Raw genomic sequence first — 26,575 nt, 5'->3', positions numbered from 1 at the left:
CTCCTGTATAATCGCTAGGCAATCTTTTGGATAGACTAGAAATGTCTGAATAACCGTCGACATCTAGGACTGTGTCATCCGACATAGCAACGACAGAACTCCCTGTTGTCACTCCTACAATGTTCGTCGGCATACCATCTGTCCCAACTAGCTCTTAATCGCTAGACGGAGCCCACTCAGGGGCTATTTCGACAGTATGGTCCGTTCCTATTTGTTCATCCGGAATAGTATCCGGGAACTCTTATGTTGAGTATCAGAAAATTGATCCTTCAGGGTGTCAATTTGGGCAGTCTGGTCCTCAAGGGCAAACAATTCCTTTAACTACCGGATTACCACTGTATGGGGGGCAGTATACCCTTTCATTGTCTCCTCTGGGAGGACAACCATACGGGAGTTCACAACAAAATTCAGGTTATTCTGGAATTACATCTAGCGGTTGGGTGCCGATACTACCTCAACAACCAAGAGTTGTATATTCGATGCAACAATGCTTACCTATGTCAAATATACCGACTACGCCAGCTATTGTGACGGTGTCGCAAGTACAAGCGTTGCCTGTTGTATGCCAACCTCAGGTTTCTCAGGTGGTAATGCAACAGCCTCTTGTCCCTATGACTCAACCACAATCGCCAACTAGTGGAGTGACACGGGCTCAAACAGGTACAATTACCCCTCATCTTGGTCAAACAGTCAGTATTGGACAACAGCACATGGCTTCACAACAATGGCTGGTGCAATACCAGCAACCGCAATTCCAACAAGTATACCAAGGATCTGAGCAAAAAATCTTTGAAAATAGTGGGCAACCGTATATTCAAAACGGTCAAAATCAACCGTTCTACAATGGTTATGCCCATCAACCTTACCAAAGTTACCAGCATCAAATGCATTATGCTGGTATACAAAGACCAACTGCTCAGGAAATTCCGTCATATCCTAGGTATGCTTCGCCAAACCTCAATCAACAGTTACCCTTCATGGAAACTTTGGAGTTACCGGATCTAAATAGGTTAACAAACGATCCAATTGCTTATGCCCCTTGGTGGCCAGCGATTCCGCATAAACTTTCGTCAGGTATTCCTAAATTTAATGGAAATCCAGGTGAAGACCCATCGAATCATGTGATGACATTTCATCTGTGGTTTTCATCAAACACCCTAAATGATGATTCGATTAGGCTTTGCCTTTTTCAGAGGACGTTAACTGGTCCGGTAGCAAAATGGTATATCGAGTTACCCAGAGCTTCGTTTGACAACTTCAGTACACTAGCCACAACCTTTTTAACCCATTTTTAGTTATCGATAAGGTACGAAATAGGAACAAAACTTCTTACCAATTTCAAGCAAATAACAGCCACTCACATATCCGATCATATTCATGAGTGGCGACGTCGTCGTAGAATGGTAAAAACGTATGTTCCTGATCAGCTTTTAGCTGAATGGTTTATTAAGTCTTTATTACCTTCCATTACAGAAGATGTGGCAAAAGGAGGAGTTGTCACTGAAGAGCAAGTTATTGCTTGTGCGCAATATTTAGACTTGATTTATACTCAGTCTGGCATTCTCTATGATAAAATCCCTGATGCTCCCAGACCGGAATTTTCTGTCCCCCCTCCTCCTAAATCGAACAATGACTCTCATGCCGGTGATGGGCGTGATTGGTACGATAGACACGAAATCGACAAAGACTACATCTAAAAAGGCCCGTAAGATTTCCAGTCAAAATGAAAAAGAAGAACTTCTCGCCTCGGAAGTAAATGTTGTCTCGACAGATAAAGGAAAAGAAACCAAGCAACCGGGAGGCAATAAGAAAAACAAAGGGAAGAAGAAGAAACAGGAGGAATCATCACCTGAAAAATCTTCTGCAAACCCTCTTGGAGATAGGAAACCAAAAAATCCATGTATAATATGTGATGAGGATCATTGGACAAGAGATTGTCCACATAAGGCTGAGCTTAAAAGATTCATCAAGAATTCAAAAACCTCGGCCGTATTGACTGATCCGTTTCCAAATCCAGGAACAAATCTGGTTGCTAGTGAAAATGCTTCCCCGTCCCAAGTATTGATGTTGTCGGTTTCGAAACAGAAAAATGATGTTTTGATATCAACAAGGAACAAAGATTACGGGAATCCACAGCTGTCAAACAACAAGGATAAAGATCAACCTAGTAGTTCAACAACAACTTCAACAGAAGTTGCACTGCCCATCATTCCTGAGCTAACAATAAAACCGCCAAGGGGAGTAGTACACAAGTTGACATTTAATCCTCGTGCCAGAGCAGCACAGCATTATAATATAGTGGAAGATCTGGCCCAATCACCATCCACTATGTCGACACTTGAGGTACTGCAAAATCGCCCATCCCAAAAGCAGGCTTTATTATCAGCTATCGGTGCGATAGACCCAAAGGATTCTAATCTTGTGTCCTTTAATCATAAAGGTACGATCCTCAATTACCAGATCAACTAGCTTTCCTCATTCAAGTGAAAGCCCTCAACAAAACTGTTCATCGAACAATTATTGATGAGGGGGCATCTACATGTATTATGTCGATGAGTTGCTGGAAAACTTTAGGATCGCCAACCTTGTCACGATCTTCAACAACATTAAAAGCATTTGACGGATGAACGTATACCCCATACAATATTCTAAGTAACTTACAAGTTGAACTAGGAGGGAAAACAGTAGAAATAGATGTCGAAATAATCGACAGAAACCTCGATTACAACATCCTACTGGGAAGACCATGGATATATGCTATGGCTGCAGTTGTGTTGACCTACTTTAGGAAGATTTCATTTCCTTTTCAAGGAGGAATTACGATCGTCAACCAACAAACATTTCTCCTGAATAGTTCCCAAGTTACAGGAAGCATTCCGATGATCCATGGAAGCCCCCATATGCTTCAAAATATCGGAGTAGGCCTACTAAAAGACCCTATATTAATGGGGACTTTTTCCCTTCTGCCTCCAATCAATCTGGCGGAAGTAGCGTCGGTAGGAACCTGCAATATGGTATCTTCGATTCAAAAGATCTCAGAAAATGATATAAACATGGCTCATACGCAGGTATTGCCTCCAAGCCCAATAGAAATATTGTAGCAATCAATGTTTTTGGCATGGGAGGCAGACCCGAATCAATGCTCATCATGCGTTTGGATAGATAGGTCTAAGGAATATGGCACCCCTTCAGATCCTTGGTCACAAGTGCATTACAACGATGAAGGAATTGTTCAATCAATGGTAATTGAAGGGGTGCCATTGGAAGATTACCACCATCGTTCCCATCTTCCGGATTGTAAAGAAGATACTCCTGATGACTTTCATCATCCTTCAGTTTTTGATTTCCTATCAAATACTGTAAACACGGTGGATTCCGAGCGAAACTTGTCCAACATTGAAGAGACTATTACCATAAATATCTCGACCAAACCAGATGTTGTAGAGAATATTTATGTTGGCAAATGTTGTTCTCCTTCAGAACTGGAAATATATAATGCTCTTTTTTGCGAATTCAGAGATGTCTTTGCTTGGTCATATGATGAAATGCCAGGCATTGACTCGAGTATAGTTGAACACGAAATCAAGATGTATCTAAATGTCAAACCAATACGACAACGGCTACGGCAGGTGCACCCCAAGAAAGTCGCTGCCATGAAGGTAGAAGTTGAAAAGCTTCTCTATGCTGGTTTCATTTACCCGGTTCCTATAACCGATTGGGTATCGAACATTGTTCCTGTTATGAAAAAACAAGGAACGATTAGAGTGTGCATCGATTATAGGGATGTAAATCAAGCTTGTCCAAAAGACAACTACCCTACACCCTTTATTGACCAGATAATTGATGAATGCGCTGGATGCGAAATATTTTCATTCATGGATGGATTCTCTGGGTATAATCAAATAAATATCCGCCCACAGGACCAGTCAAAGACTGCATTTATTTGTCCGTGGGGCACATTTGCATATCGCAAATTACCCTTTGGTTTAAAGAACGCAGGGGCAACATTTCAGACGGAAATGAATTTTTCCTTCCATGACATCAAAAACATCGTTCAACCATATCTTGACGACCTTCCGGCTCATTTGCGAAAGCAGACCGATCATCCACAGGATTTGAGAGTGACATTTCTACGTTGCCGACACTACAAGATACGACTCAATCCACACAAATGTGTGTTCTGTGTCAGTTCTGGTCGTTTACTTGGCTTTGTAGTCTCAAAGGATGGGATTCGTCTCGACCCATGTAAGGTTCAGGCAATCATATATTTGCCTCCACCATCAAATTTTCTTCAGATTTAGAAACTCCAAGGGAAAGAAAACTTTCTGAGGAGGTTCATTCCAAATTACGCCGAACTTGCTAAAGGTTATACATGTCTATTGAAAAAGGAAGTGCCCTTCGTCTGGGATCAAGTCACGCAAGCCTCCTTTGATGCGTTAAAATAATCCCTAATGAAAGCATCATTAATGTATGCTCCTAATTATCAAAAATACTTTAACCTGTATCTAACTGTAGCGGATACAACCATCGCAATGGTTTTAGTTCAAGAAGACAATAGAATTGAACATCCTATATATTATTTAAGTAGGAACTTAAATGATACAGAAATCAAATATTCCTATGTTGAAAAGCTGGCGCTCGCAGCTGTTCAAGTGATACAGAGATTTCGACACTATGTCCTCTTTCGAAAAACTACCATTCTGTCAGATTGCAACCCCATGACTTATATATTGTCGTGACAGTTGCTGGGGGGAAATATTCAAAATGGATAGCAATTCTACAAGAGTTTGATCTGGAATTTGTAATATCCAAATCAAAGAAATCCCTGGTTTTCGCGGAATTACTATGCGATCTCCCATCGTTGTCGAATGATGAAACATCAGATGAAACAATCGTGGATGAATCTATGTTTCTAATATCTTCTAGCAATCTGTGGTATGGAGATATAATCATCTATCTCCAAACCCAAAAATATAGGCTTAATACCTCCCGCTCCGAACAAAAACATATTCGATACCAATCAAAAGACTACATGATCGTTGGTGATACACTTTACCGTCATGGCATCGATACAGTTCTGAGGAGGTGCCTCACCCATGAGGAAGCCGAAAAATTCCTAAATGATTTCCATTCAGGTGCATGTGGGGGACATCAATCTGGTTACGCTAAGGTGCAAAAAATTCTACGAGCAGGATACTTCTAGCCAACAATGTTCAAAGATTGCATAACCGCAGTCAGAAGTTTCTATGCCTGACAAATTTTTGATAGTAAAACCAGAAGACCACCCACACCTCTACAACCAATAGTTGTTGTTGGGCCATTCACCAAATGGGGCATTGATTTCATGACATGTAACCCCACCTCGACGGGGGGGCATGGGTATATCATAATCGCAGTGGACTATTTTCCCAAATGGGCTGAGGCGATGCCTACATTAGATAACACTGGTGAAACAGCTGCCCTTTTCTTTTTCAATCATGTAGTCGCCAGATTCGGCGTTCCATGGTCTATAGTCACAGATCATGGATCGCATTTTTGCAATCATATGATGGCCGAATTAACTGCCAAATTAGGGTTGTCTCATGACAGCTCTACTCCATACTACCCGCACGCCAACGGACAAGTTGAAGCAATCAACAAAGTCCTGAAGCGCATGCTGCAAAGGATGATTGGAGTCCACAAAAGGAGTTGGCACCTGATCTTGTACTCGGCCTTGTGGGCATACCGAACATCGGTAAGGAATACAACCGGGTTTACACCCTTCCAATTGGTGTATGGCCTAGAAGCAATCTTACCAGTTCAGTGTGAAATCTCGTCGCTCAAACACGCAATCGACCTTCTCCCTGGAACTCAGAAGAGGAGGCTCGTTTCTTGAAACTAATCCAATTGGATGAAACCTGTCGTGATGTCGCTTTGGCTAATGAAGCCCATAAGAAATGAGTCAAGGCGCAGTTCGACAAGAATGTCAAACCCCGTGTCTTCTCAGAAGGTGACCTGGTCTTACTTTACGACCAAGAATCCGATAAATTGGGAGCAGGTAAATTCAAATATTTATGGATGGGCCCCTATATTGTTAAACGTGTATTAGCAAAAGGAGCCTACGAGTTAATGGATTACGATAGAATTACACTGGCGCAACCCCGTAATGGGTTGTACGTTAAGCGTTACTATGCATGATTCAGTGTGGTAACCTATATGTTGTTGTTACATTTTCGTTTTCAATAAGGGTAATTGTTTTGGTCAAGTAAATCCACTTTTTACATTTGTCGCAGATGTCTAACCTATTGGAATCTTTTGTTGGATATGCCGACGGAGCAAGTTGTAGTTCACGGAACCTATCTTCTGCGGCCTGGGCCATTTTTTATCCAAGCAGTGAGTTAGTAAGTTTCAGAGGGGTATGTATTGGTCGATCAACGAATAACATCATTGAGTATAGCGCGTTGATAGAACTTCTCTCTGATGCCATCTCACATGGCATACGCCGAATTGTCGTCAGGCTAGACTCACAGCTCGTCATACTACAACTCACTGGTATCTACTCCGTCCGAAATCCAGCTATCTAGCGCATGTTCCTAAGGGTCAATATTTTGGAAAGGCAATCTGATTTTATTCAATATCAGCATATTTCCAAAATCTTAAACACATTAACTGACTCATTGGCAAATTATGTGTTAGATAGACATTTGCAACATTTATAAAAAGAAGCATTTCATCAATATCTGCATTCGGATCATGTAACTTAACCAAAATAAAACTCCGAAAATCAAAAATATATATATTACTGTTTATGGTTTACACATAATGTTCTGTAACCAAGAAAAAATTGGTCAAATGACCCAAAACTCAAAATGCTAGGGGGCACCCTAGTCTAATGATGCTGGTGATAACAAGTCACCACCTGTGCAATCATGCGTAAAAGCCTACTCCATCGACTTGGCACTCCAGTAGTATGTCACTACAACCTCAGAGGCAGCTCGTCAGTCCTCACATCTAGAATACCAAGAGTGAGGCCCTCAACCTGATCCTGTAATGTTGAAAGAGTCTCGACCACATCAAGGTCGCGAAGGATAGCCCTTCCCACAGCCTCTCCTGCTGAAGCGGCAGCTGGCACTCTCAGGCGTACTACTGGCCGAACGGGACCAACATCTACATGAGCACATGAGTTTTGATTAGTCTTGATAGAATAAAGCACAAGGAAATTATAAAGAGAAATGATAAACAGAAATATGGTCAAAGAATTTACCAATGGCACCCCACTACTCGCCAGCCGGCAGTACCAAATTCAGGTCACCCCGGAAGTCCATACCAGCATATGGATACTCGGAAAAAACCATCTCCTGATGATCGAACCACCCGAAGAAGGTATCATAAAAGGAAATCTGAGACTGACCAGCGTGTCTGGACATATGGTCGACCCATCTCTGCATCCGTGGTTCAGTCGATGGAGGTAAACCAAGTGAAATATACTGCGGCTACATCAGCGGGATCTTTTCCAAGGCAAAGGCGGTCAAAATAGAACCATATCAAAAGTTCTTGAATCTTCTATTTTTCACCTTGGTCAATTGTTCTTTCATCACAAAGAGTACTGCATCACACCAGTTGAACACCTTCGGTTTGAGACATTCTAAGGCATACTACATATAAGACCGGTTGGCCACGTGAAGAGCCGCACCACCAGCCATCCTACCAAAGGTGAACAGAATGGTCCTCAGGGACCTGTCAGTGACATCTCGGATGATGATCTTGCCATATTTACTCGGCTGAGATCCCTCTCTACAATACCTGCGAATGTAATCTCTCACAGATTCACCCCCACGGGCTGAACCTGATAAGGAGATAGGGGCACCCCGCCTCGATAAGCCGGTCAACAAATAGATGTCCATGACAGTCAAAGGGATGGATTTGCCCCTAATCTGGAACACCTGGCTGGTAGGGTCCCAGGCATTGAGAAAATACTGCAACAAGTTGATTTGTTGCCTCATGTTAGAGATACGGAAAAACTTGAACAGACCACAGTTCCGCAGTGCATTTACCGTAACTGGATCATGTAAAACAAGCATGTCCTCTTCTTCATGCTCACGTTCTCGCCATGTAATAGGCATTTTGGTCCAATAAATCTCTGATAATAAACAAGAGAAGGGTTAGATCCTGATTTGGTGAGAAACAGGCAAAAATTTCCATTGAAAATTGTGCACAAATTTCCCTCCTTGCGCCCATCGCACCCCCATTAGTGTTTTGGGTGCATTGCATGCCAACTGTCGAGTGGGTAGGCCAACATGCAATGCACCTTTCGATATAGAAAGGGTGTGATGGAGCTAGAGCGAGTTTTTCAAACCCCAGAGGCTCAGAAAAACCAGAAATCAGGCTCAAAATGCAAAATGGAAACGATGAAATGAAAGAGCTTAGGTTTAGCTCCTACCTGGTCCAGACGGCGCCAAAAATCGTCCACAGAATCTCCCGGAAACAGCTGGTGAAAATCAAGGGGGAAAGCACCTCCAAGGCTCCAACAGACCAAAGTTCAAATGAAATGGTAAAATGAGGGGTAAAAGCACTTTTAAAATTACTTTTTACGTAATTTAAGTAAAATATTAGTGTCTTAACTCATTTTCCAAACATGTATTGTTCATTTCTAACTAGTTTGATGAAGCAATTGAGCATGCAGTGCAATCTTTGAAGGAACAAAGTCATTAATGGTAAAATCAAGAAATGACCATTATATCGAGCAGTTTTAACGCGAACTTCAAGCTCGTTAAAAAGTAAACATAAGCGATGAGCAAGTGTTTCCTCCAGCGTTTAAGCTCATTTTAAAATAAAAAATGAACCAATTTTTGGTAAATAACCATCGTGAATGTATTACTTCAACCTTTGAAGCCTTGGTCGTGTTCTCATCATCACCTCCACTCTGTATTGGCGATCATTCACCTCCACTTGATTGTTTACCCCTTTTGAGGAACATCTGCAAAGAGTGATCTTGTTAGCCATCCTTGTGACACTACCATGATTGGAAAATTCCAAACCTTACCTGGAATCAGCTACTACCCGAATCTATCACTCGTTCCTCAAAAAATGAGTCTCCTTTAAGCTCTTTTCAGCTGACTCATAAAATATGAAAAGATTGCCGAGCCATTGACCTCTCCACCTCGTTAAAGTGACCAGAAGTGCTATCCCTCCTTTAGATTTTAATCTTTTTGGACCTGAGGGATTATTACACAAAAAGATCGAGCACTTGTTTTGTTCGGCTTGTTAAAATTACCGAAAATTCATCCCTTTCGTATTATTTTATACTTTTTCAGACTTAAGGGATTATGATGAAAAAGGATTTTTGGAGTTTCCTTTACGTCCCTTTTCAGACTCTTTAAAATTGAAAAGGACCGAGTTATCTTTGTCGTTAAACTCATTAAAACCTAATAGCGACAAACTTGTCCATAACAGACAAGAATGAGTTCCACTATCGCTAGGATCGTTAAAACATAGCGATGGGTTTGCCCGAAGGGAAAATTATAGAACAAGAATATGTTATCCTTCTCAAGCTTGACAAAAATAAAGAGGTACTGGTCAGCAATGACTAGGGAAAAATTGGGAAGAAAACTTGAAGAAACTTTGTTGGTAGCAAGTCGCTCTTGAACATGACACTTTCACTCCGCATCCAAGTTGGGTTGGGTTGTTCCATTCACTAGTCACATCACCATGGTTCCATCAGACCATCCACATTTGGGGTTAATGCTACCAATCCATCATGTCAGTGTCATCGATATGTTCAAGAGAAGTTGCTCAGAGAATTCACCTGTGTCTCACCCACTATAATACATTTTCGCTCCATTCTTTCATGACCGCCACCCTGAACCGTATATCACTAGATCATTTTCACCTCCATTAAAATCATTTGCTCCATTATGTGTAATTGATGTGGGATTCACTAAGGCCCTCCTATGACAGATCACTTCTTGTCGACATCAGCTCATTATCCAAGAAGTCGATCTAGGAACAACCCTTTCAGTACTTTGAAGCTTGCATGCCTCAATGGCAAGTTTCTCACTTCCGGCGACAGGTTTACATCAATGGCCTTCGACCGAAATATTTTGCATGGTGTTCGATGCCAAGTCCCTTATTCACACCAAATGAATTGTACTGCAGTACCTTGAGGATCATTATCATTATCGGTGATTCCTCTCGCGCCTGTTAACAGCTTACATCATTGGATGGTAATCAAGCGATGTCTTTCCATGTTCGACTCCAGAACAGCTCTCACATGGATCGACTTATACTTTTGAGTGAAGATCCAACAATATTGAAGACCCCGAATCTAGTTTCATCCATCTGGGCTGTGATATATATTCAAGAAAATAAAGACATCAAATGTACATCATTGTTGCACAGATAATCATCCAATCTAAGGGATGATGTCTCTACCAGAATCATCAGTCTACACTCAGACGATTGTTTGTCCTATGTACATGAAAATGAATTTATAAAGCTGAGCATGGGAATGCCCACCTCAGCTAGATCATGAAAATAATATGAAGATAATGTATGGTATTGTATCTTATTACAGGTCGCCTTCCAGCTCGAAAAAACTTCGTATCCTCATGATAAAGCATTTCACCCGACATCAAAAGATTAACGACCTCATGCTTTAGGGGGCAACTGTTATAGACATTTTTAGGCACTGCAACCCCAAGCATAAATGTCCATAAACCAAGGGCTCCTAAGTCCCTAAAGGTGTTATTCCAACCTCTAAAAGAACAAGGTCAACTGATTATAGCATCTCCCAGAATTTCTCCATGAAAAACTACTCAGAACTGGTCAAAACTCGACCATTTCACCTGCTCCATAGGCAAAGTGCATTGCATCCCACCTAAATACACACAGTAGGTGCGATGCATGTCAAAAAACCCTTCTATGGGGTGCGATGGGCGAGAAGGGACAAATGGCAGGGTCAATCCGTAAGGTGGAGGAGCATGGAATCTTCCAGAAACCTCTCCTGTGACACTTGCCTCTCTGAATTCGACCAGGGATGAGTAAGAGATCATCAATCTCCAAGTGGAGTCAAGAACTATCAGAGAGAAGACACTAATCAAATCTCAAAAGATGACTCACCTCCCTTGCAGACATCTATATATGAATCCCTCATCCTAGAGATCCAGAGGCTGGAATTTTGTATCTTGTAAGGAAGTGTTGTTGGTTTCTTGCTACAATATCATAGTGTTGGATGATCTAAGATTTTCATGAGGTGAAGAAGGGCGTTCTTTCTGAGAGGATGATGTTGGGTTAGAGCAATTGGTTGTAATCCTCTTTGCTCTTTCTTGATTATCAATAAAGCTATTCAAGTTTTCCTCCACATTCTTGTATAATTGATGATTTATGCATTTGTGTGATCAATGTACATCTGATCCTATATTGTTTATGATAATATATCTATGTCCTTGGATAGTGTTATGCTGCTTTGATTCTATAGGTACTCCTTGAAGCTGGGTAGACAAGGAAGCGAGTGGCAAAGACCTACTGGAAGAGAGAGGAATCGAGCAAGGAACCAAGCGCAAGACAGAGGTTGGTCTCCTTATTCTTCTCTTATCTATTTCTCATAAAGGAAAACGAAAGTAGTTTTTAGTGTGTTTGTTTCTAAGGTAGCTACCAGCCTTAGTGGGACTAGAAGCTCTGTATAGACACTAGTTTTCCCGATAACAAGTTAATAGGGCTTTAGAACCATACATTTTCAAGATTGTTCTTAGCACATTCGCTAAGGTTAGCAACGCCTATAATTGTATAACAATAATGACTTCTCCATGTCAGATGGGAAGGAATGACTGAATTGTATTTGTAATTTTCTTTTCGATTGGTGTAACTTCTGTTCCTACGGTTATGATGTTGATGTATTGGATATTTACTTTTGTAACATCTAAAACCAATTGCAACTCTATGTTCGAAGGAGGTACGACCCACTCCTCTGAATAAGTGTTGGAATTTTTATGATTGCAACATGTTATTCAGCTATTGATTTTGAATGCATTGCCAATGTGTTTCATAAATATAGTATTTCTATTAAGTTTCTACAAAGAAGCACATTTCCAAGTGGCATAGCCTCAAGGATCTTGATTATTTATCGTTAATTACACGCTTGGGTGATTTTCTATTGGTGGATTTCATGGTATTTTTTAAGGATATAAATATTATGCCTATGTATAATATTCTAGGTGGCTATTCTAGTTCGAAAAATTATACTTCTAAAATGTAGGTAAATATTCAAAAAATACATGTAATTTACTATTAAAATTGTTAATATTTTGGAAAATATATTCAATTTAATCATATATATGTAAAAAATAGGCAAATTTTTAACTAAATGGGTGAATATTTCCTTTCATAAAATGTCCGAAAAATAGGTAATTGGCAATATTATTTCCCCAAAAAATTCCTCAATGGATTTCATGGTGAGGAATTCATGATCTTTGTTGATGAATTGATGTTTATTTCTAATTAAAGATATCTATTATTCGATAATTGATGGTTTTTTATAAAAATACTTATTCACATTTGACTGTTGTAGCTTAATGAAGTAGATTTCTCCGTACTGAATTTTTAATATAGTTGCACATTCTTAAACATATGATAACTTAGCCTTTGTAGCCTGCATATATTCTCCATGATAACATGGAAAATTTATGACCCTTGGATGAAATTTAAATGTTCTGGTGAAATAATTTCTTTTCTTTTAAAATACTAATTAATTGACCTCACATTTTTAGCATCCTTGTTGGGGAAGTTATTAAGGGTGAAACAATATGTTTGACATTAATGGTTTTAGTTAGAAATTGTTGGGGTTCTTCAGAAAATCTCTGGTTCTTACTTCCAATTGTTCCATATTATGTGTTTTTATTTCCATGTCAGTGTGCTTTCATAGAGTTGGATTTATGGGGTCATATATATTGGATGATTATATCATTTTTCATCCATATTTATGCTTCCAAATTGGAAAAACTGGAGAAATCAACTCATATAACCATTTTTATAGGTGGGTCTCGATTTGGTAAATTTGGGCATGAAGCCTTTCGAAAGTAGATGGAAGAATTGAATGTCATTTTTTTGGGGATAATTTTTTTTTAGCTTAAGTGTTATATGCCACAACCTAATCTAGACACAAATTCCTTTCCAATGGCACAAAAGTATCTTCAATTGGAGTCCATATGCAAAATTTATATCACCCTAAACTCGATCTTCTTGTTTTCACCACAATGCTTCGAGAGGATGCCACAACATCCCCATTATTCATGGAAAATGGGATATCCATGTTATTTTTATGAATAAGACTCTAGAAAATTTAATGTTGTAACTTTAATTAATAGTTAAAGGAGTCAATCTTGAGCACTAGTACACTATTGGGTTGTGATATAATCGAACTACTAGGAATAGAAGGGGTTCCATTCTATTCAACTACATTTTGTTCCTTAGATGAGTAGAGTAGCAATGAGTGGATAGAGAGAAAGATAAATTAGTGAGGGTTTGTGGACTATAGAAACCCACACACCACAATTCTCACTCCATTATACTTGCATCCATTTCCATTCGGAGAAAAAGAGAGTAAAGTAGCCTCACCTTCCAGTTGGGTTTTGTCCTATAAGGGTCTCCTAGATCATATATTTTTTAATTGTTGTTTGTGATTTCTATTTTGTTGTTCTCTATTTTCCATAATTTTTCTATAACATGCATAAGCATAACACAGTAATAAATGGATCCAAAAATCTAAGGAATAATAAGCGCTCGTAGTGTAGATTATGGATTTTCAAATATGTGTTAATACATCAGTTGTGATGAACTATCCAGTGGAATATCCATGACAAATTATGCATCATGGGGTTTCTTCAGATGATATTTGGTTCATACCTTTGATTATTCTAGCTTGTGTTTTTTATTTCCAAGCCAATGTGTTTTCATAGAGATAGATTGTTGGTATTTATTCAAAAGGAAGTTGATTCATACTTATGATCATTCCAACTTGTGTGTTTTTATTTCAAAGATAGGGTGTTATCATAGAGATATATTATTGGGGCTTCTTTGGAAGATAGTTGGCTCATACTTCTAATGATTCCATGTTGTGTGTTTATATTTCCAAGCCAATGTGTTTTCATAGAGACAGATTATTTGGGTTTCTTTTAAATACATTTAATTCATACCTCTAATCATCCCAGCTCATGTATTTTTTTTAAGAAAAGTTAAATGTTCCCTTGAATGTGAGGAGAATGAAAAGGGTAATATGAGAGGTAATAACTTGCCCATTCACCATGAGAAACACATGATGAGTTTTTTTTTTTTTTTTTTCATTCTCAAGGCACGAAGCTTGCATGAATATAATAAAGAACCCCTAACATCCAATGTAATAACTACTCATAATACTAACAAAGGTGCAAGTGTAAAATTATTATGATGGTCACAACCTAGAGGAGAAGAAAAGGAGAAAATCATAATGGTGTTCCACTCCAGCTAATATTCCAAGGAAAAATTAGAGAGTTTTCCCCTTTTTGAAGGGCAAGGAGAAATGGGAGAGCTAATTAATAAATAGTATGGCTTTGGAGAAATTCCTCAAAATATTTTGTCCCATGTGGCCCCTCCTTGATAAGATTCAAGTGTAGTTAATACACCAAATTATGAAGACCCCTTGAAAATAAAAATGAAAGAGTAAGTACCTCTAACCTTACTTTTGAATTTGCAATGCAATACATTGAAAGTGAGGCTCTAATGGAGAACATTTCTCTCTCTTCCCTTCCAATTGTTCATTGTTTATCAAGTGAAAATCAGTACCTCTAACCTTACTTTTGAATTTCCAATGCAATACATTGAAAGTGAGGCTCTAATGGAGAACATTTCTCTCTCTTCCCTTCCAATTTTTCATTGTTTATCAAGTGAAAATCCCCATACTTTTCTTTTTGAGTTTGATGTCCCATATTGCAGCTATGATTACATCTCTCATGGATAGAAATTAAAATAATTTCCTTCTACCCTTAAGAGTGGAGATTTATGATGGTCAATGTGGCTTAGAATATTTTCTATTGATGCATGAAATAGCATGAAGAAAAATTTCCTCCAAAAGTACCAAGATTACTGCAAAGGAAAATATCTTCATCAAGAATTCTTTAAAATGACCCATAAAGAGGATGAAATATTCAAATATTATTTAGAAATATTCTAGTATAGTTTTCATATACCCAATGTGAAATTGGGCAAGAATACTCATCGAAACATTCTACTTAGTGGAATGAAAGATGAATGTATAAACCTATTGAATGTAATGAGCAAAGGTGACATCTCATAGAAAAATATGATAATATTTATGAACTGTGTAGGATGTCTTCTATAGAAGTCTTGAAACATGGGAATGGAGCAAGGGATGTCTCCACGAAACTCTTCAAATCAACCTCAGGAGAAGCCACTCATGTAGAAATAGGTAAATTTTTGAATAGTTTTAAGACTAATATTCTTATTTAATTAGCCTCATAATTTGATAACTTGTAAGAAAAACAAAAGCAATGAAAATTAAGAGGTCATTATATGTGTTCTATTCAATATGTATTCAAAGGCATCGCTTGCATGAATTCCAAATTAATACCATTGAATTATGTAGCATCTATGACTAGAATCATCCCACCTATTGTTGTCCTTCACTACCAAAGATCAAAGAAGTATACCAAGGAGCATATGAAGAAAAATAATAAGCATGCTTCAATGCCCCAAAAAAACCATGGTAGCCAAGGCCTGACAAGTAAAAATCAAGACCCTCATAATTTTTTGCATTAATATGCATTAATTGCAGGTTTTAGGGAGGAAATTATGGCTAATTAAGGTGTGGGAACTCGAATGAGACAATAAGGAGAGATTATAGGAGATGGATCTTCCTCATTAAACCCTCACTCATTCGAAGATCCCTCAATCAAATCACACCAGCTCGGAGTTGTAGACACCCAAGTCATGAGGATCATTGACAGCTAAGCCAATGATAGTTAAGAACCAGTTTATCTTGAGATTGGGGGCCAAGCCTCCCTAGATTTAAGGAAGTTGTTGGAAAATTTAGTTGTAAAAATAAGGAGGCCTAGAGCCTCATTGGGATTCAGATTTTTTATTCAACCTCGCTAAGCACTTTCTACTAAAAGGATTGTGACAAAACATTGTTATGTATTTTTTGATATGTTATTGAAAATGAGCATTCCCTTGATCCAACACTGAGTTGACTTAGAGGGTTGAAGATCTTGGGTTAGGGCCAAACACTAGTAGCAGAGGTTCCTCTTACTGTACTTGTATGCTTAAGTTATTTCATAGATTACTTGTTGAATTGATTTTGGCATTGTTACATTGTAAGTATTGGTGAAGTTGATTAGTTTGCTTCCATTTGTGCATAGCTTTAATAGTAGCTTTAGAGGGATAATGAAATATCAAAAAAAGGATGATAATAGGTAGATCTTGCCTCATTCCTCCCTTCAGGGACCATGGTTTGAGGAAAAACTCACATTTAGCCAAAAAAGACAGAATTCTGGTTTCTTATGAGATTTAGGGTTTTTCTGCTAACTAGGTCAGCATCTTTTAGTTTTACAAGATAGGTTGCAGTTGTCATTTCTGATATCTTAATCTTTATATTAGATTTCATGGTGCTGTCATAATAGGCTTCAACCATTTTCATGCATGAACTAGGCAAATAAATGATGAATTTTGTTTTACTATGTTGATGTAAGCCTTTCTTTTTTTGACATGATTTATGGATAAATACCAACAATGATATGTATGTTGTAGGAGTTTTAATATTACAATAAGACCTTATATCATCAGTATCAACCCAACCACACCCACCCATGATCTCCAAAGGCCACTAGGTTCACAACCCGAGTTATCATTTCATAAGGACAACTTGTCATGTTTGTTGAGCAAATCCAAACATCATACAACTTCAGTTTCAGTTATGAGTGAGTCCTAAACACTTCCTTTCCTTGTTCTTTCCATAACTCACCTTCCCTAAGCTCCATACCACTATCCAAATCACTCCTTATGCTTTCAGCCTATTCTAGTAGGAAAACAAGGGATCCTATAAGTGAATTAGGACATCTTGTAGGATGACCTGTAGTGGCCTGTTTTGAGCTTGATTTGTGAGAAATGTATCACGAAAGCTACGAGAATACCCCTACTTGCCTCCCAAGCCATTTGACCCATCACAACCATCTCTCTCCACACCTAACCCACCTGCCATAAAATCAAGAAGGATTAACATTCATGTTTTCACAAAAAGACAAAAAGAAAAAGGTTGTTATGCTTCTTCATGTGCACAGCAGTTAAGTGTTTGATCAGATCAGATTGCATGCTTAGGTTCGTTAGGATTTCACATGTGTTAAATTATCATTCTTCTTAAGCAAGATATCTTAACAAATAGCTATATGAGTTATGTGTTTTAGGCATCTATTTCAGTCTTTCATTACTGCAATAGGTAGCATTTCAAATCCTCTCAATTAGGGTAAAATTATCCTTTCTCAATCAGTAATCAAACTTATTATAAATCAATAGAAGTCTGGTTTGAGAAACCCTAGTGGTCTATCATCCAACTCAGTAGTGACAAAAGAGTGGACCCATTGCATCTATTTTTGTATAAAGCACTGTCACCTCCAAGTTTACAAACCCCAGGTTGATGAAGTAAAGTTGGTAGCCCCAGGAGTCACAACATTCTTGCTACAATACTGCTATTCATCATTCCCTTGTCATCGCCACAATGGAAGCCTAAACCAATGCAGCATTATCGTTATAGCATAATTTTCTACAAATGTTTTCTATGGCCTAACTTCATCATTCCCTAACTTTTGTAGGCATTTGACCCCCAACAAAATCTTTAAAAATAAGCTTTGAGTGCACATAAACTACAATTGTTAATACATAAAGTGTAGATAGGCTACTCCTCATCAAGTGAAGCACATACATATGCTTTTTAGCCCTAGGAAATTTGTGTCTATCTTCATTTTTCACTTTAAAAAAAAAAGTGCACATGGTAGCACATTTTCAAGAAGGATTTAGGGGATTTACTAAGAATTTACCTCATGTAGCATGTTCCTAATGACCTGAAATAAATTTGAGTAGTATTTAATCAAGCCTATGGTAGAGGATGATAGGTAGGTACCATTATGCTTGTGGTTTGAATTCCATTTTGTAAATCTGCAATTTTCCTAAGTTTCTAAGTTTCGTCTTCCAGTTGGAAAACCTTATTTCATATTTAATCCTTTCCATCAATTGCATCAAAAAGAGACTTCATATTTTTCATCTTCTCACATGGATGACCAACTATAGTGGAGTAGATATTTAGTGGCCTAGGGAATCTAGGAGGTGGTTTTGTGTAGTGACGACAATAAACTAAACTAGGTTGCATTAACCATTGTATTATTGTTTAAATTATTAATAGAGAATTCACTTCTATGCATGCTATATTTATTTTTCATTCACTTAGTTATGGATAATTGGTGATATTTATTCGTTTGCTTCCAAATAATTAGATTAGTTAGGGTTTCACCATCTATATGAATTTCATTTGTTTCCTTTTCTTTTGTGTGTAAGATTTGAAGGAAATTTCTAGAGAAATTCTTTGGAGCAAGAGGACTCTTCAAGAGGGATCTTCTCCAACTGTCAATTTTCCAGCTAAGACTTCATAACCCTCTAAATAGTTGTTATGGTAAACACTTTCCTTATATTCTAGGATTGTCGTGTATATTTTTCCTTCACTTTCTTATGGATTTTAAACCTAATCATGGAAACTTTTTCTACAAACAAAATTGGTGAGTCCATTAAGGAAAAATTCATTTAGGCTCATCTCTTAGCGTTAGTGTGCCTCCATATAGAATAATATAGCATGAATACATGAAGAGAGGTTACACTTTTGGGCCAAATTTGGTGATGAAATTTCAACATTTTACTCTTTTATCGAATTGAAGCACTCAAAATTCATATAAGATTAGTGAATTTTGATTTGGAGTAAAAAGACAATATGTGGAGAATTATGTTGTTGTCCGAATGATATTTTTTGCAAAAAATATTAGCACCATATAATCTGTAAATGTTACATTAAATTAAATGCTTGTCCTTACAAATTTCCACACATCTTAACAGGTATGCATGTGTTCACATGTAGTAACTTAGTCTTATATATATATATATATATATATATATATATATATATATATATTATTATTTATTTTTTTTCAAAATTAACGAATTAACACTTGAATTGCATTTTTCAGACACATATGTTCACATACAAGTTTTTTCTACTATTTAAATAAATTCAAAAACCAACAGTACCCTTTTTAAGAGGACTTGTAAATGAATATGGTGGTATTTTTTGAATTTTTTTTAGTTTTGTATATTTTATGTTATTGATTTTTTGAAATTGTCCAAAAAAAATTCAAGCATAACATTTAAAAGAAATTAGATGTAAAATATGACATAAATTCAAAAATGTCAAATGCGTATCCCATTGGATAGAGGATTCCTTCACGAATTCAATGTGATCAACTCCCCCACCTAAGGACAAATATATCCTTAATATCACTATGCTACAAGATGGTGTTGCAGAGAAATCTACAGGAGGGGAGTTAAAACTCAGTTTTTCTGTCCCTCAGCGAATTGATCGAGCGCTTAAGGTAAAATTTGAAATAGATCAATCGATCTTTTCATGGAGTTAAATAAGGCCCTTCCAACCATAAACTCCCCGTTGTGCTTTGGGCAAGAATTAAAAAAAAAATTAACTTGATTAAGCTTCTATATAAATTATCACAGGTTACCTAGGATCTCGATCGAGGTTTTATAGGTTAAAGATCGATTGAGCAATATTTAAGCCCTCAAATAGATCAATCAAGGGATAAAATATTGTTTGTCCAAACTACTTTCCCCCCTTCAAACCTGTGTGCTTACCAAAAAGTGTAACCGAGCTTCATTCATTCATGCATTTTTTTCAATATTGATACTAATTTTAGTTTCAATTTCCAGGCTTGTCTACAACGCTTTTTCATATTTTATTGAGTTATTTATTCAAATATTTGTATAGTTTACTTGCATACATTGATTGCTTTAAAGAATCATATGTACATATGCTTTCTCTCTTCAACACAACCACACATATATGCTTCTTTATTTCATGATAAGCATGTATATTCTTGAATGTAGAAAATTCCATCTTTTGGGGTTTGGAAGACTTGTTTGTTAGTTATATAACCTCTCTTTTAGATTGTTGTTTGATGTTAGGTCATGTTAACTCGTCTTTGGAAGTTCTAAAAAATCATATTTTTTGTAATATTAGAGTTTTTAGATTATATTATTTCGAGGAAAAATTTCAGTATAATATTGATTCACTAATCTTGTCTACCATTAGGGAGGCCAAATCAATAACACAAAAGAAAAATTTTCATATTTACCATACTTTTTTGACCTAAAGGCCCAGGGTTTTAAATCATACATAGGGATTCAAATAAACAATATTTTTTTTTTCTATGTAAGGCTAATTCTATTAAAAAAGCAAAAATAATGTTACAGCGAGGCCTGACCTCTACCAGTGTTTTCTAGAGTTCATCAAACCATCAAAGCTACCCCAGATTGGGGAAACCAGCTTAACATTACAGACATAACCAGCAAAAAGCCCTGAACAGTCAGCAACTCCTCTAGACTCGACATCAAAACAACAAAAAGTCTCTGGACTCGACATCTCTAGACTTGACCTCATAGCAACAAAATCAATGATCAGATAATCTAACTGCAAAGACATTAACTGACTGGACCAACCTGTCATCAGCAAGAGGCATATGTGGCTCGTGGGTGGCATCAAATGCCACGAGGCGTCACTTGTCCCCTTCCTCATCAGGTGGCTCCTCAACCACGAGGCACGCATAGTGGTCCCAAACTATACCTTTCCCCTTCGTGTCACCACCTGGCTGCTCCACTGCATGTTGGGTGCTACTTGAGCTGCCAGGGAATCTCATCTTCAAGGCCGCATCTACAGAGCTGCCGCCAACCTACTGTATGCCTCCTTCGTGAGCTTCTCCTTCCTGCATTTTTCTGTGACCGGAGCTTTGGCCATCATCCTTCAATTTTTTCTCAAGAATCCTTCCCAAATCCAGAAGTTTCACCTCCTGTGAGCACTCTGCAGGATTGCTTGCCCGCTCCCTATTCAACTCATCTTCTTTAGTGAAGACGATGGTCACATTGGCAGTTATGATGGGTCGATTCAAACAGCTTTGGAACCTGAATTGGGTGACATGGGGGACATGGCTAGGACGCAGCTGAGGAATTGCAGAGTGGAGCCTGAATTCATTGGGTGAATCCATGGAAGCCATCCCATGCCCATGCCCGCTGCGCATATTGGGATGTCTAGGCAAAGACCTGGGAGGAGGTGGGTTTTCCTGATACTGAGGGGGAGAGGGTGGAGCCGAGCTTTGCACTGCCTGAGGGCGAGCGCAGCCACCTCGAGTTCCTCCACGGTGGCTTCTCATTCTATGTCTGACCATGTCCACGAGGTCGGAGAGTGAATTAGCAGGGTAAGCAGTCGGGAGGGGAGACTGGATGTGAAAACAGGGCTTCTGAGCAGGATTTACAGGGCAGAGCTTAGAATGGGAGAAGTGGTGTCCATTCCCAAGATCAATGCAACAAAGATGCCAACAACGTCTCCCTGTAGCTGTTCTGCTACTAGCGAATTCGGCCTGCGGCAGACAGTAGCTGAGGAGTGGTGGGTGGTCTGAAGGCTCAGAGGACTCCATCCTAATTTCAATAATTTCCAAATCTTGGCCAGAAGGGCCATTTAATGCGACCTGCATGCTGGCCAGGTTTCGCCTGCTATGAGCCTGGGTTAGAGTGTGAGTCACCTGCTGCATGTCCTTCCGGTAGTTCTAATGTTTGCCATTAATGCTCTAGGGAAACACCTGCATCCGGGTTCAAATAAACAATATTACGTAGACCAGAAAACTAGAATACAATTCTGAAACAAGTAGAAGAACAAAGATTGTATAGAGAGGGTTCTCACTTTTCTAGAAGCTACACTAGAGTTGTCAGTTTGCAGGGTGTTTGGCAAGAGCAAGGGGGGGGGAATCCTCTCCAATGGCTGACTAAGGTTGAGTGGTGGCTAAAATCTGCTTAAGATTGTCATTCATATCATTCAACTTTTTCTCCATGTTGTCCATTCGATCTAGGAGCTTTGATATGTAGATGATGAGCTCCTACTGGGTGTTAGTCTGGTTAGTGAGAACCCAACCCATGAGCATATTTATATGTTAGTTTAGGTTGATATTCTTCATGTAAGCAGAGGTTCGTACCCTGGTGAAGTTTCATCTATCAGGAGTCCAATCCCAAGTTTCATGCTCCACCTAATGATCTAGCATGAAATGTATGACGTGGAACACTTTCTCTTCAATTCCAGTGATGGCTCATTGCACGACCTCAGGAATGAGACATTGATAATGGTTCAGGTCGAATCTAGTGGAGTCCTAAGCATGTGAGGTGTGTACAGTAGGCAGAGTAGGAGGGGATAAATCGGTTTGCCCCAGTGAGGATTCACAGTGGAGGGATCTATGCAACATCGAACCATTATTGAATGTGTGGTCGCTGGGGCCGAAAGATTGTAGTTGAGATAAAAGGAATATTACATGTAAGGAAATACCACATAGAGGTTGATGCTTCCCACTCAAAGCAGGTGGAGAGGATTAAAATTATGTAGAGGTGGAGGTGAGGAAACCGATGAAAAAGGTCAAGCCAAACATGGGGATACAGAGGTGGGACCCTAAATTCCAAACTAGAGAAAGAAGAAGGGTGAGGAAAAGGCATCGGTCCTGAAAGTGTGTTACAGGCGGGGTGAAGAAGGAGCCCAAATCTAATTGACATATATCCCTACAGAGGAAAGACACAAATTATAACTGAAATTCGAGATCCTAAGTGGTTGGTGCGAGCATGACTGTCAGGGATTGCATGGTTCTTTGTGGCAATATTCATTGAAAAATCTTTGTAGGAGCCTAGTAGTTGATGTCATGTTTTAAAGGCTACTAGAATTAACTATAATTTATGTTGAATGATCTGACAAGCCATCCTCCACTTCTTAAAATGGTGGGTGTCTACTCTCCTTCTCAGAGCCATGAATTTGTGCTCAAATCAAAGAGTGTGAGCTTTATGGAACCATAGGCATCTCACCCCCTCTCGCATGAATGTTGCAAAAAATTTAAATATGATTCTATGCCTAAAGTTGGAATGGTGGCAAGAGATATACCATGTAGGTTGCCAAGGCCAGATATGGATAGCCCACATCCTTCTCATTTGATGATTACAAGTTATGGTAAGGTAGATAACTTATTTATTTACACGAACTTTGCGGATTTAAAGGAATTACTTTGATTTGAATCCAAAAGATAAAATTTATTTTTTTTGATTCTAGGTTTTCAGCCTTTAAAATTTTAAAATACTTTATTAAGAAAAAAACAAACTTGATTCCTATTTCCTTTAAAATTTTAAAATACTTTATTTAAAAAAAACAAACTTGATTACTATTTATTATATTTCTTGAAACTAAATATATCGCTTATAAACGTCGTTATCTTAGCCACAAATTACAATCCTCTTAAAATTACGATCTTAGCCCCAAATTATTCATAAAAATATTTTTCTTAATTCATTTCAGCCAAAAATTATCAATCTTGTTTCTTCCTTTATGGGCTTTATTCCTCTTGAAATGCATGAGGAAAATGTTTTTGTTATCAACTTAATGTTCAAAGCTTACGAATTCCGTTGGAAATGTGCATAAAACCAATGCTTTGGTTAATTTGTGATAGGCTGTAAGTATCTTAAAATCATGAAATGGTTTCTAATGAGAATATTTTGATATTTTTAGGTTTTACAAATTAAAATGAAATAGACCATTTCATATTTTAATAATATAATATATTATTAATTATTATATTTAAAGAAATATAAATAAGTAATAGTAATAAGAATAAAAAATATATATTTTTATTAGGGAATTAAATCAACTTAGATCTATCTTAACTAGATCAAATTTATTGAGATATAAACCTTTTTTAAAGTAAAAAGAAATTTAATCTTTTTTAACATTTGATATATCCACAATTAAAATGATTCTAAATTGATCATATATTTATTTTAATTTAAATATTTTTTAATAATTTTTTATTAATATATAATAAATCCAAAATTAATTAAATTCATATTAAGAATAAGTGAAAGACATATCGATGTTAATTGAATCTATATTCAAAGTAGCCCCAGGATAACATTTTTAAAGCATAATTCTTTTTTATTAAATAATGAAAACAAAACTATATGAATGAGTGGTTTTATTTAAAAAAATAAAACAAAAATACAAAATTCATGTATTGGGATGTTTCATCTGGAATGCATATGAGTACATTCTGGTTATATGTAATCATAGGGAAATTTATCCATAGTTTCCTTCTCTAAATTGAATCTATTCTCTTCGATCCCTAAAGAGGGTATCAAACATGGGGAATTGAAACTTCGCCTTCGGATGTGGAGGAAGGCAATTAACAGGGAATCACCCCCTAACATATGACATGAGGCACGGGTTCATAATGCAAGGTGTGTAATGTGTAATCATACATGGCTTGGGAAGTGTTTTGTCCTCACTGAATATATGGTTCAATACACCATACAAAGCATTAGGAAGTATGGAACAATGGGAGAAGGTAGGGGTGCATCATGGAATGAGGTGGTGGAAACTTACGTCAAAGAATTTAGGACAAGCTCACATTGCATGGCAGCTCTACCTTGGTTTACATTTTATTTGGTGTCTCTTCAGATTTGGAATTAGTTTTCCCATTCCATATGTCTTATTTCTAGCATTTGTCATTTTAGGTTTTCCCTTCTGATTTCATATGTCTTATTAGTCCCTGCCATCTAGCAATGGCCATGGACTATAGTCATCGAATTGTTCGGTTTTAGCATTAGTTTAACTTGATTAACCTAATGAATAACCACCTCCTATCGCGAATATCCAAACTTTTTTAACAGTATTCCTTTTCATGGTCTTATTTGGCCTCTTCCCAAGGCAAGGAGGCGGAAAGCATATGTTATATCATATTTTCACTTCAAATTTGCAAATTTAGCTTCAAACTAATGCCAGCATTAAATCTCAAGCATTTTATGTTAATCAAAATATATTTAGTATAATAGAAAACCATCGTATAATAGAGAACCACCACCGCTGCATGTACAGATGCCACCACCGCTTCCTGCCACAACTGTTAGGTGTCATACAATCTTCTGTTCTTCTGTTTACATGACACCTCTTCTGTTCTTATGTTTACATGTAAACAGAGGTGTCATACACTCTATAGTAAGTTGACAGCACTGCTTCAGACTGTCCTATACTTTTAGAGGGATAGACTCTAACCAAGTTGGAACATGATTTGATCAACCAGTGAGGTATGCTGCTGTAACTAGGTAAGCTTCTGGATCAAGGGCTGGATCTTGAACTGGATGAAGAGAAGCTGGTTAAGGAGAAAATGAATCAAGGAGCGAAGCTGCTCTTCTCTGCTTTAGAGAAAATAGAAGGGAACAAAGAAAATAGAAGGGAGGAGAGAGCATACTGCTTGCATACATGAAAACTCAAACTTGAAAAGTCAAACTGGAACTCAAATTAGGTAATGAACTGCCTCTTTGATGTAGTGAACTGCCTCTCACTGTTTCTCACTATTTTTGTATGACATCGAACTTCTCTTCTGCTTTATTGATGATGCTAACTTCTTTTTGAAAATGGAAGGGAAGAGATAGCATGTTGCCTGCATACATGAAAAATCAAAGTAAAATTCAAACTGTTTTCAAATTGAAACTCAAACTAGGAAATGAACTACCTCTTTCATTGCTATATGTTTTTAACATGTGAGAGACCTCTTTTGTGTGTGCCTGTGATGTGATCTGCACTGACAACTTATAATTTTAGTCATAATAGTCTAATGAATCTTACCTTGACATTGTTTAATTATAATTGAAAATTACAGTTAACTCATTCATGCTAGTAGTGATTTTGGAAGCTCTTTATAAAACCTGCTGGCTGTCTGGGTTTTTTGTGCGATCCGAGGGGGGATGGCGCATTTGAACTATTATGAGGAATTGAAAACAGTTTGTATTCGGATAAGAAAAGATAGAGACAAGCAATAGTACAAGATGTACATACAATATGCATGGGGGTAGCTGCTTCAATGGGATCTTTCATCCTAATCGAGGGAGACATGTGCTCCTGATGGTACCGAATTGTCTGAAACAACATTCCCAGACAAATGAGAAAAACAAGGTATGCAGATAAAGCTTGAGTCTGCCTGAGCCTGCCTCACCAGATAGCTCAGCTGAACCTGCCTTACCTTACCGGAGTCTGTCTTAGGGTCCTTCCTGAAATCCCCAGCTTTTTCACCCAACTCTATTTGAAAAGGTCCTGACTTACTTGAGCCTGCCTTACCAGAGATGCTTATATCTCAGACTGGAAAATCTCACTTGAGCCTGCCTTACCAGAGATGCTTATATCTCAGACTGGAAAATCTCACTCAAGCTATCATGAATA

General features: G+C 37.9%; 1 pseudogene; it reads right to left on the bottom strand.

The window, feature by feature from the left end:
* LOC149259783 (LRR receptor-like serine/threonine-protein kinase FEI 1) overlaps positions 1 to 20,984 on the bottom strand; it is a 170,725-nt pseudogene extending 149,741 nt beyond the window's left edge.
* Positions 20,985 to 26,575: the final 5,591 nt, after the last annotated feature.

This window comes from Pinus tabuliformis, chromosome 6 (assembly GCF_031772625.1).
Source record: "Pinus tabuliformis cultivar Carrire ecotype Pingquan chromosome 6, CPIR1, whole genome shotgun sequence".
NCBI classification, from domain to species: domain Eukaryota; kingdom Viridiplantae; phylum Streptophyta; class Pinopsida; order Pinales; family Pinaceae; genus Pinus; species Pinus tabuliformis.
Note: the sequence above shows the minus strand (reverse complement) of the source record. Positions and strands in the feature narration are given on the sequence as shown.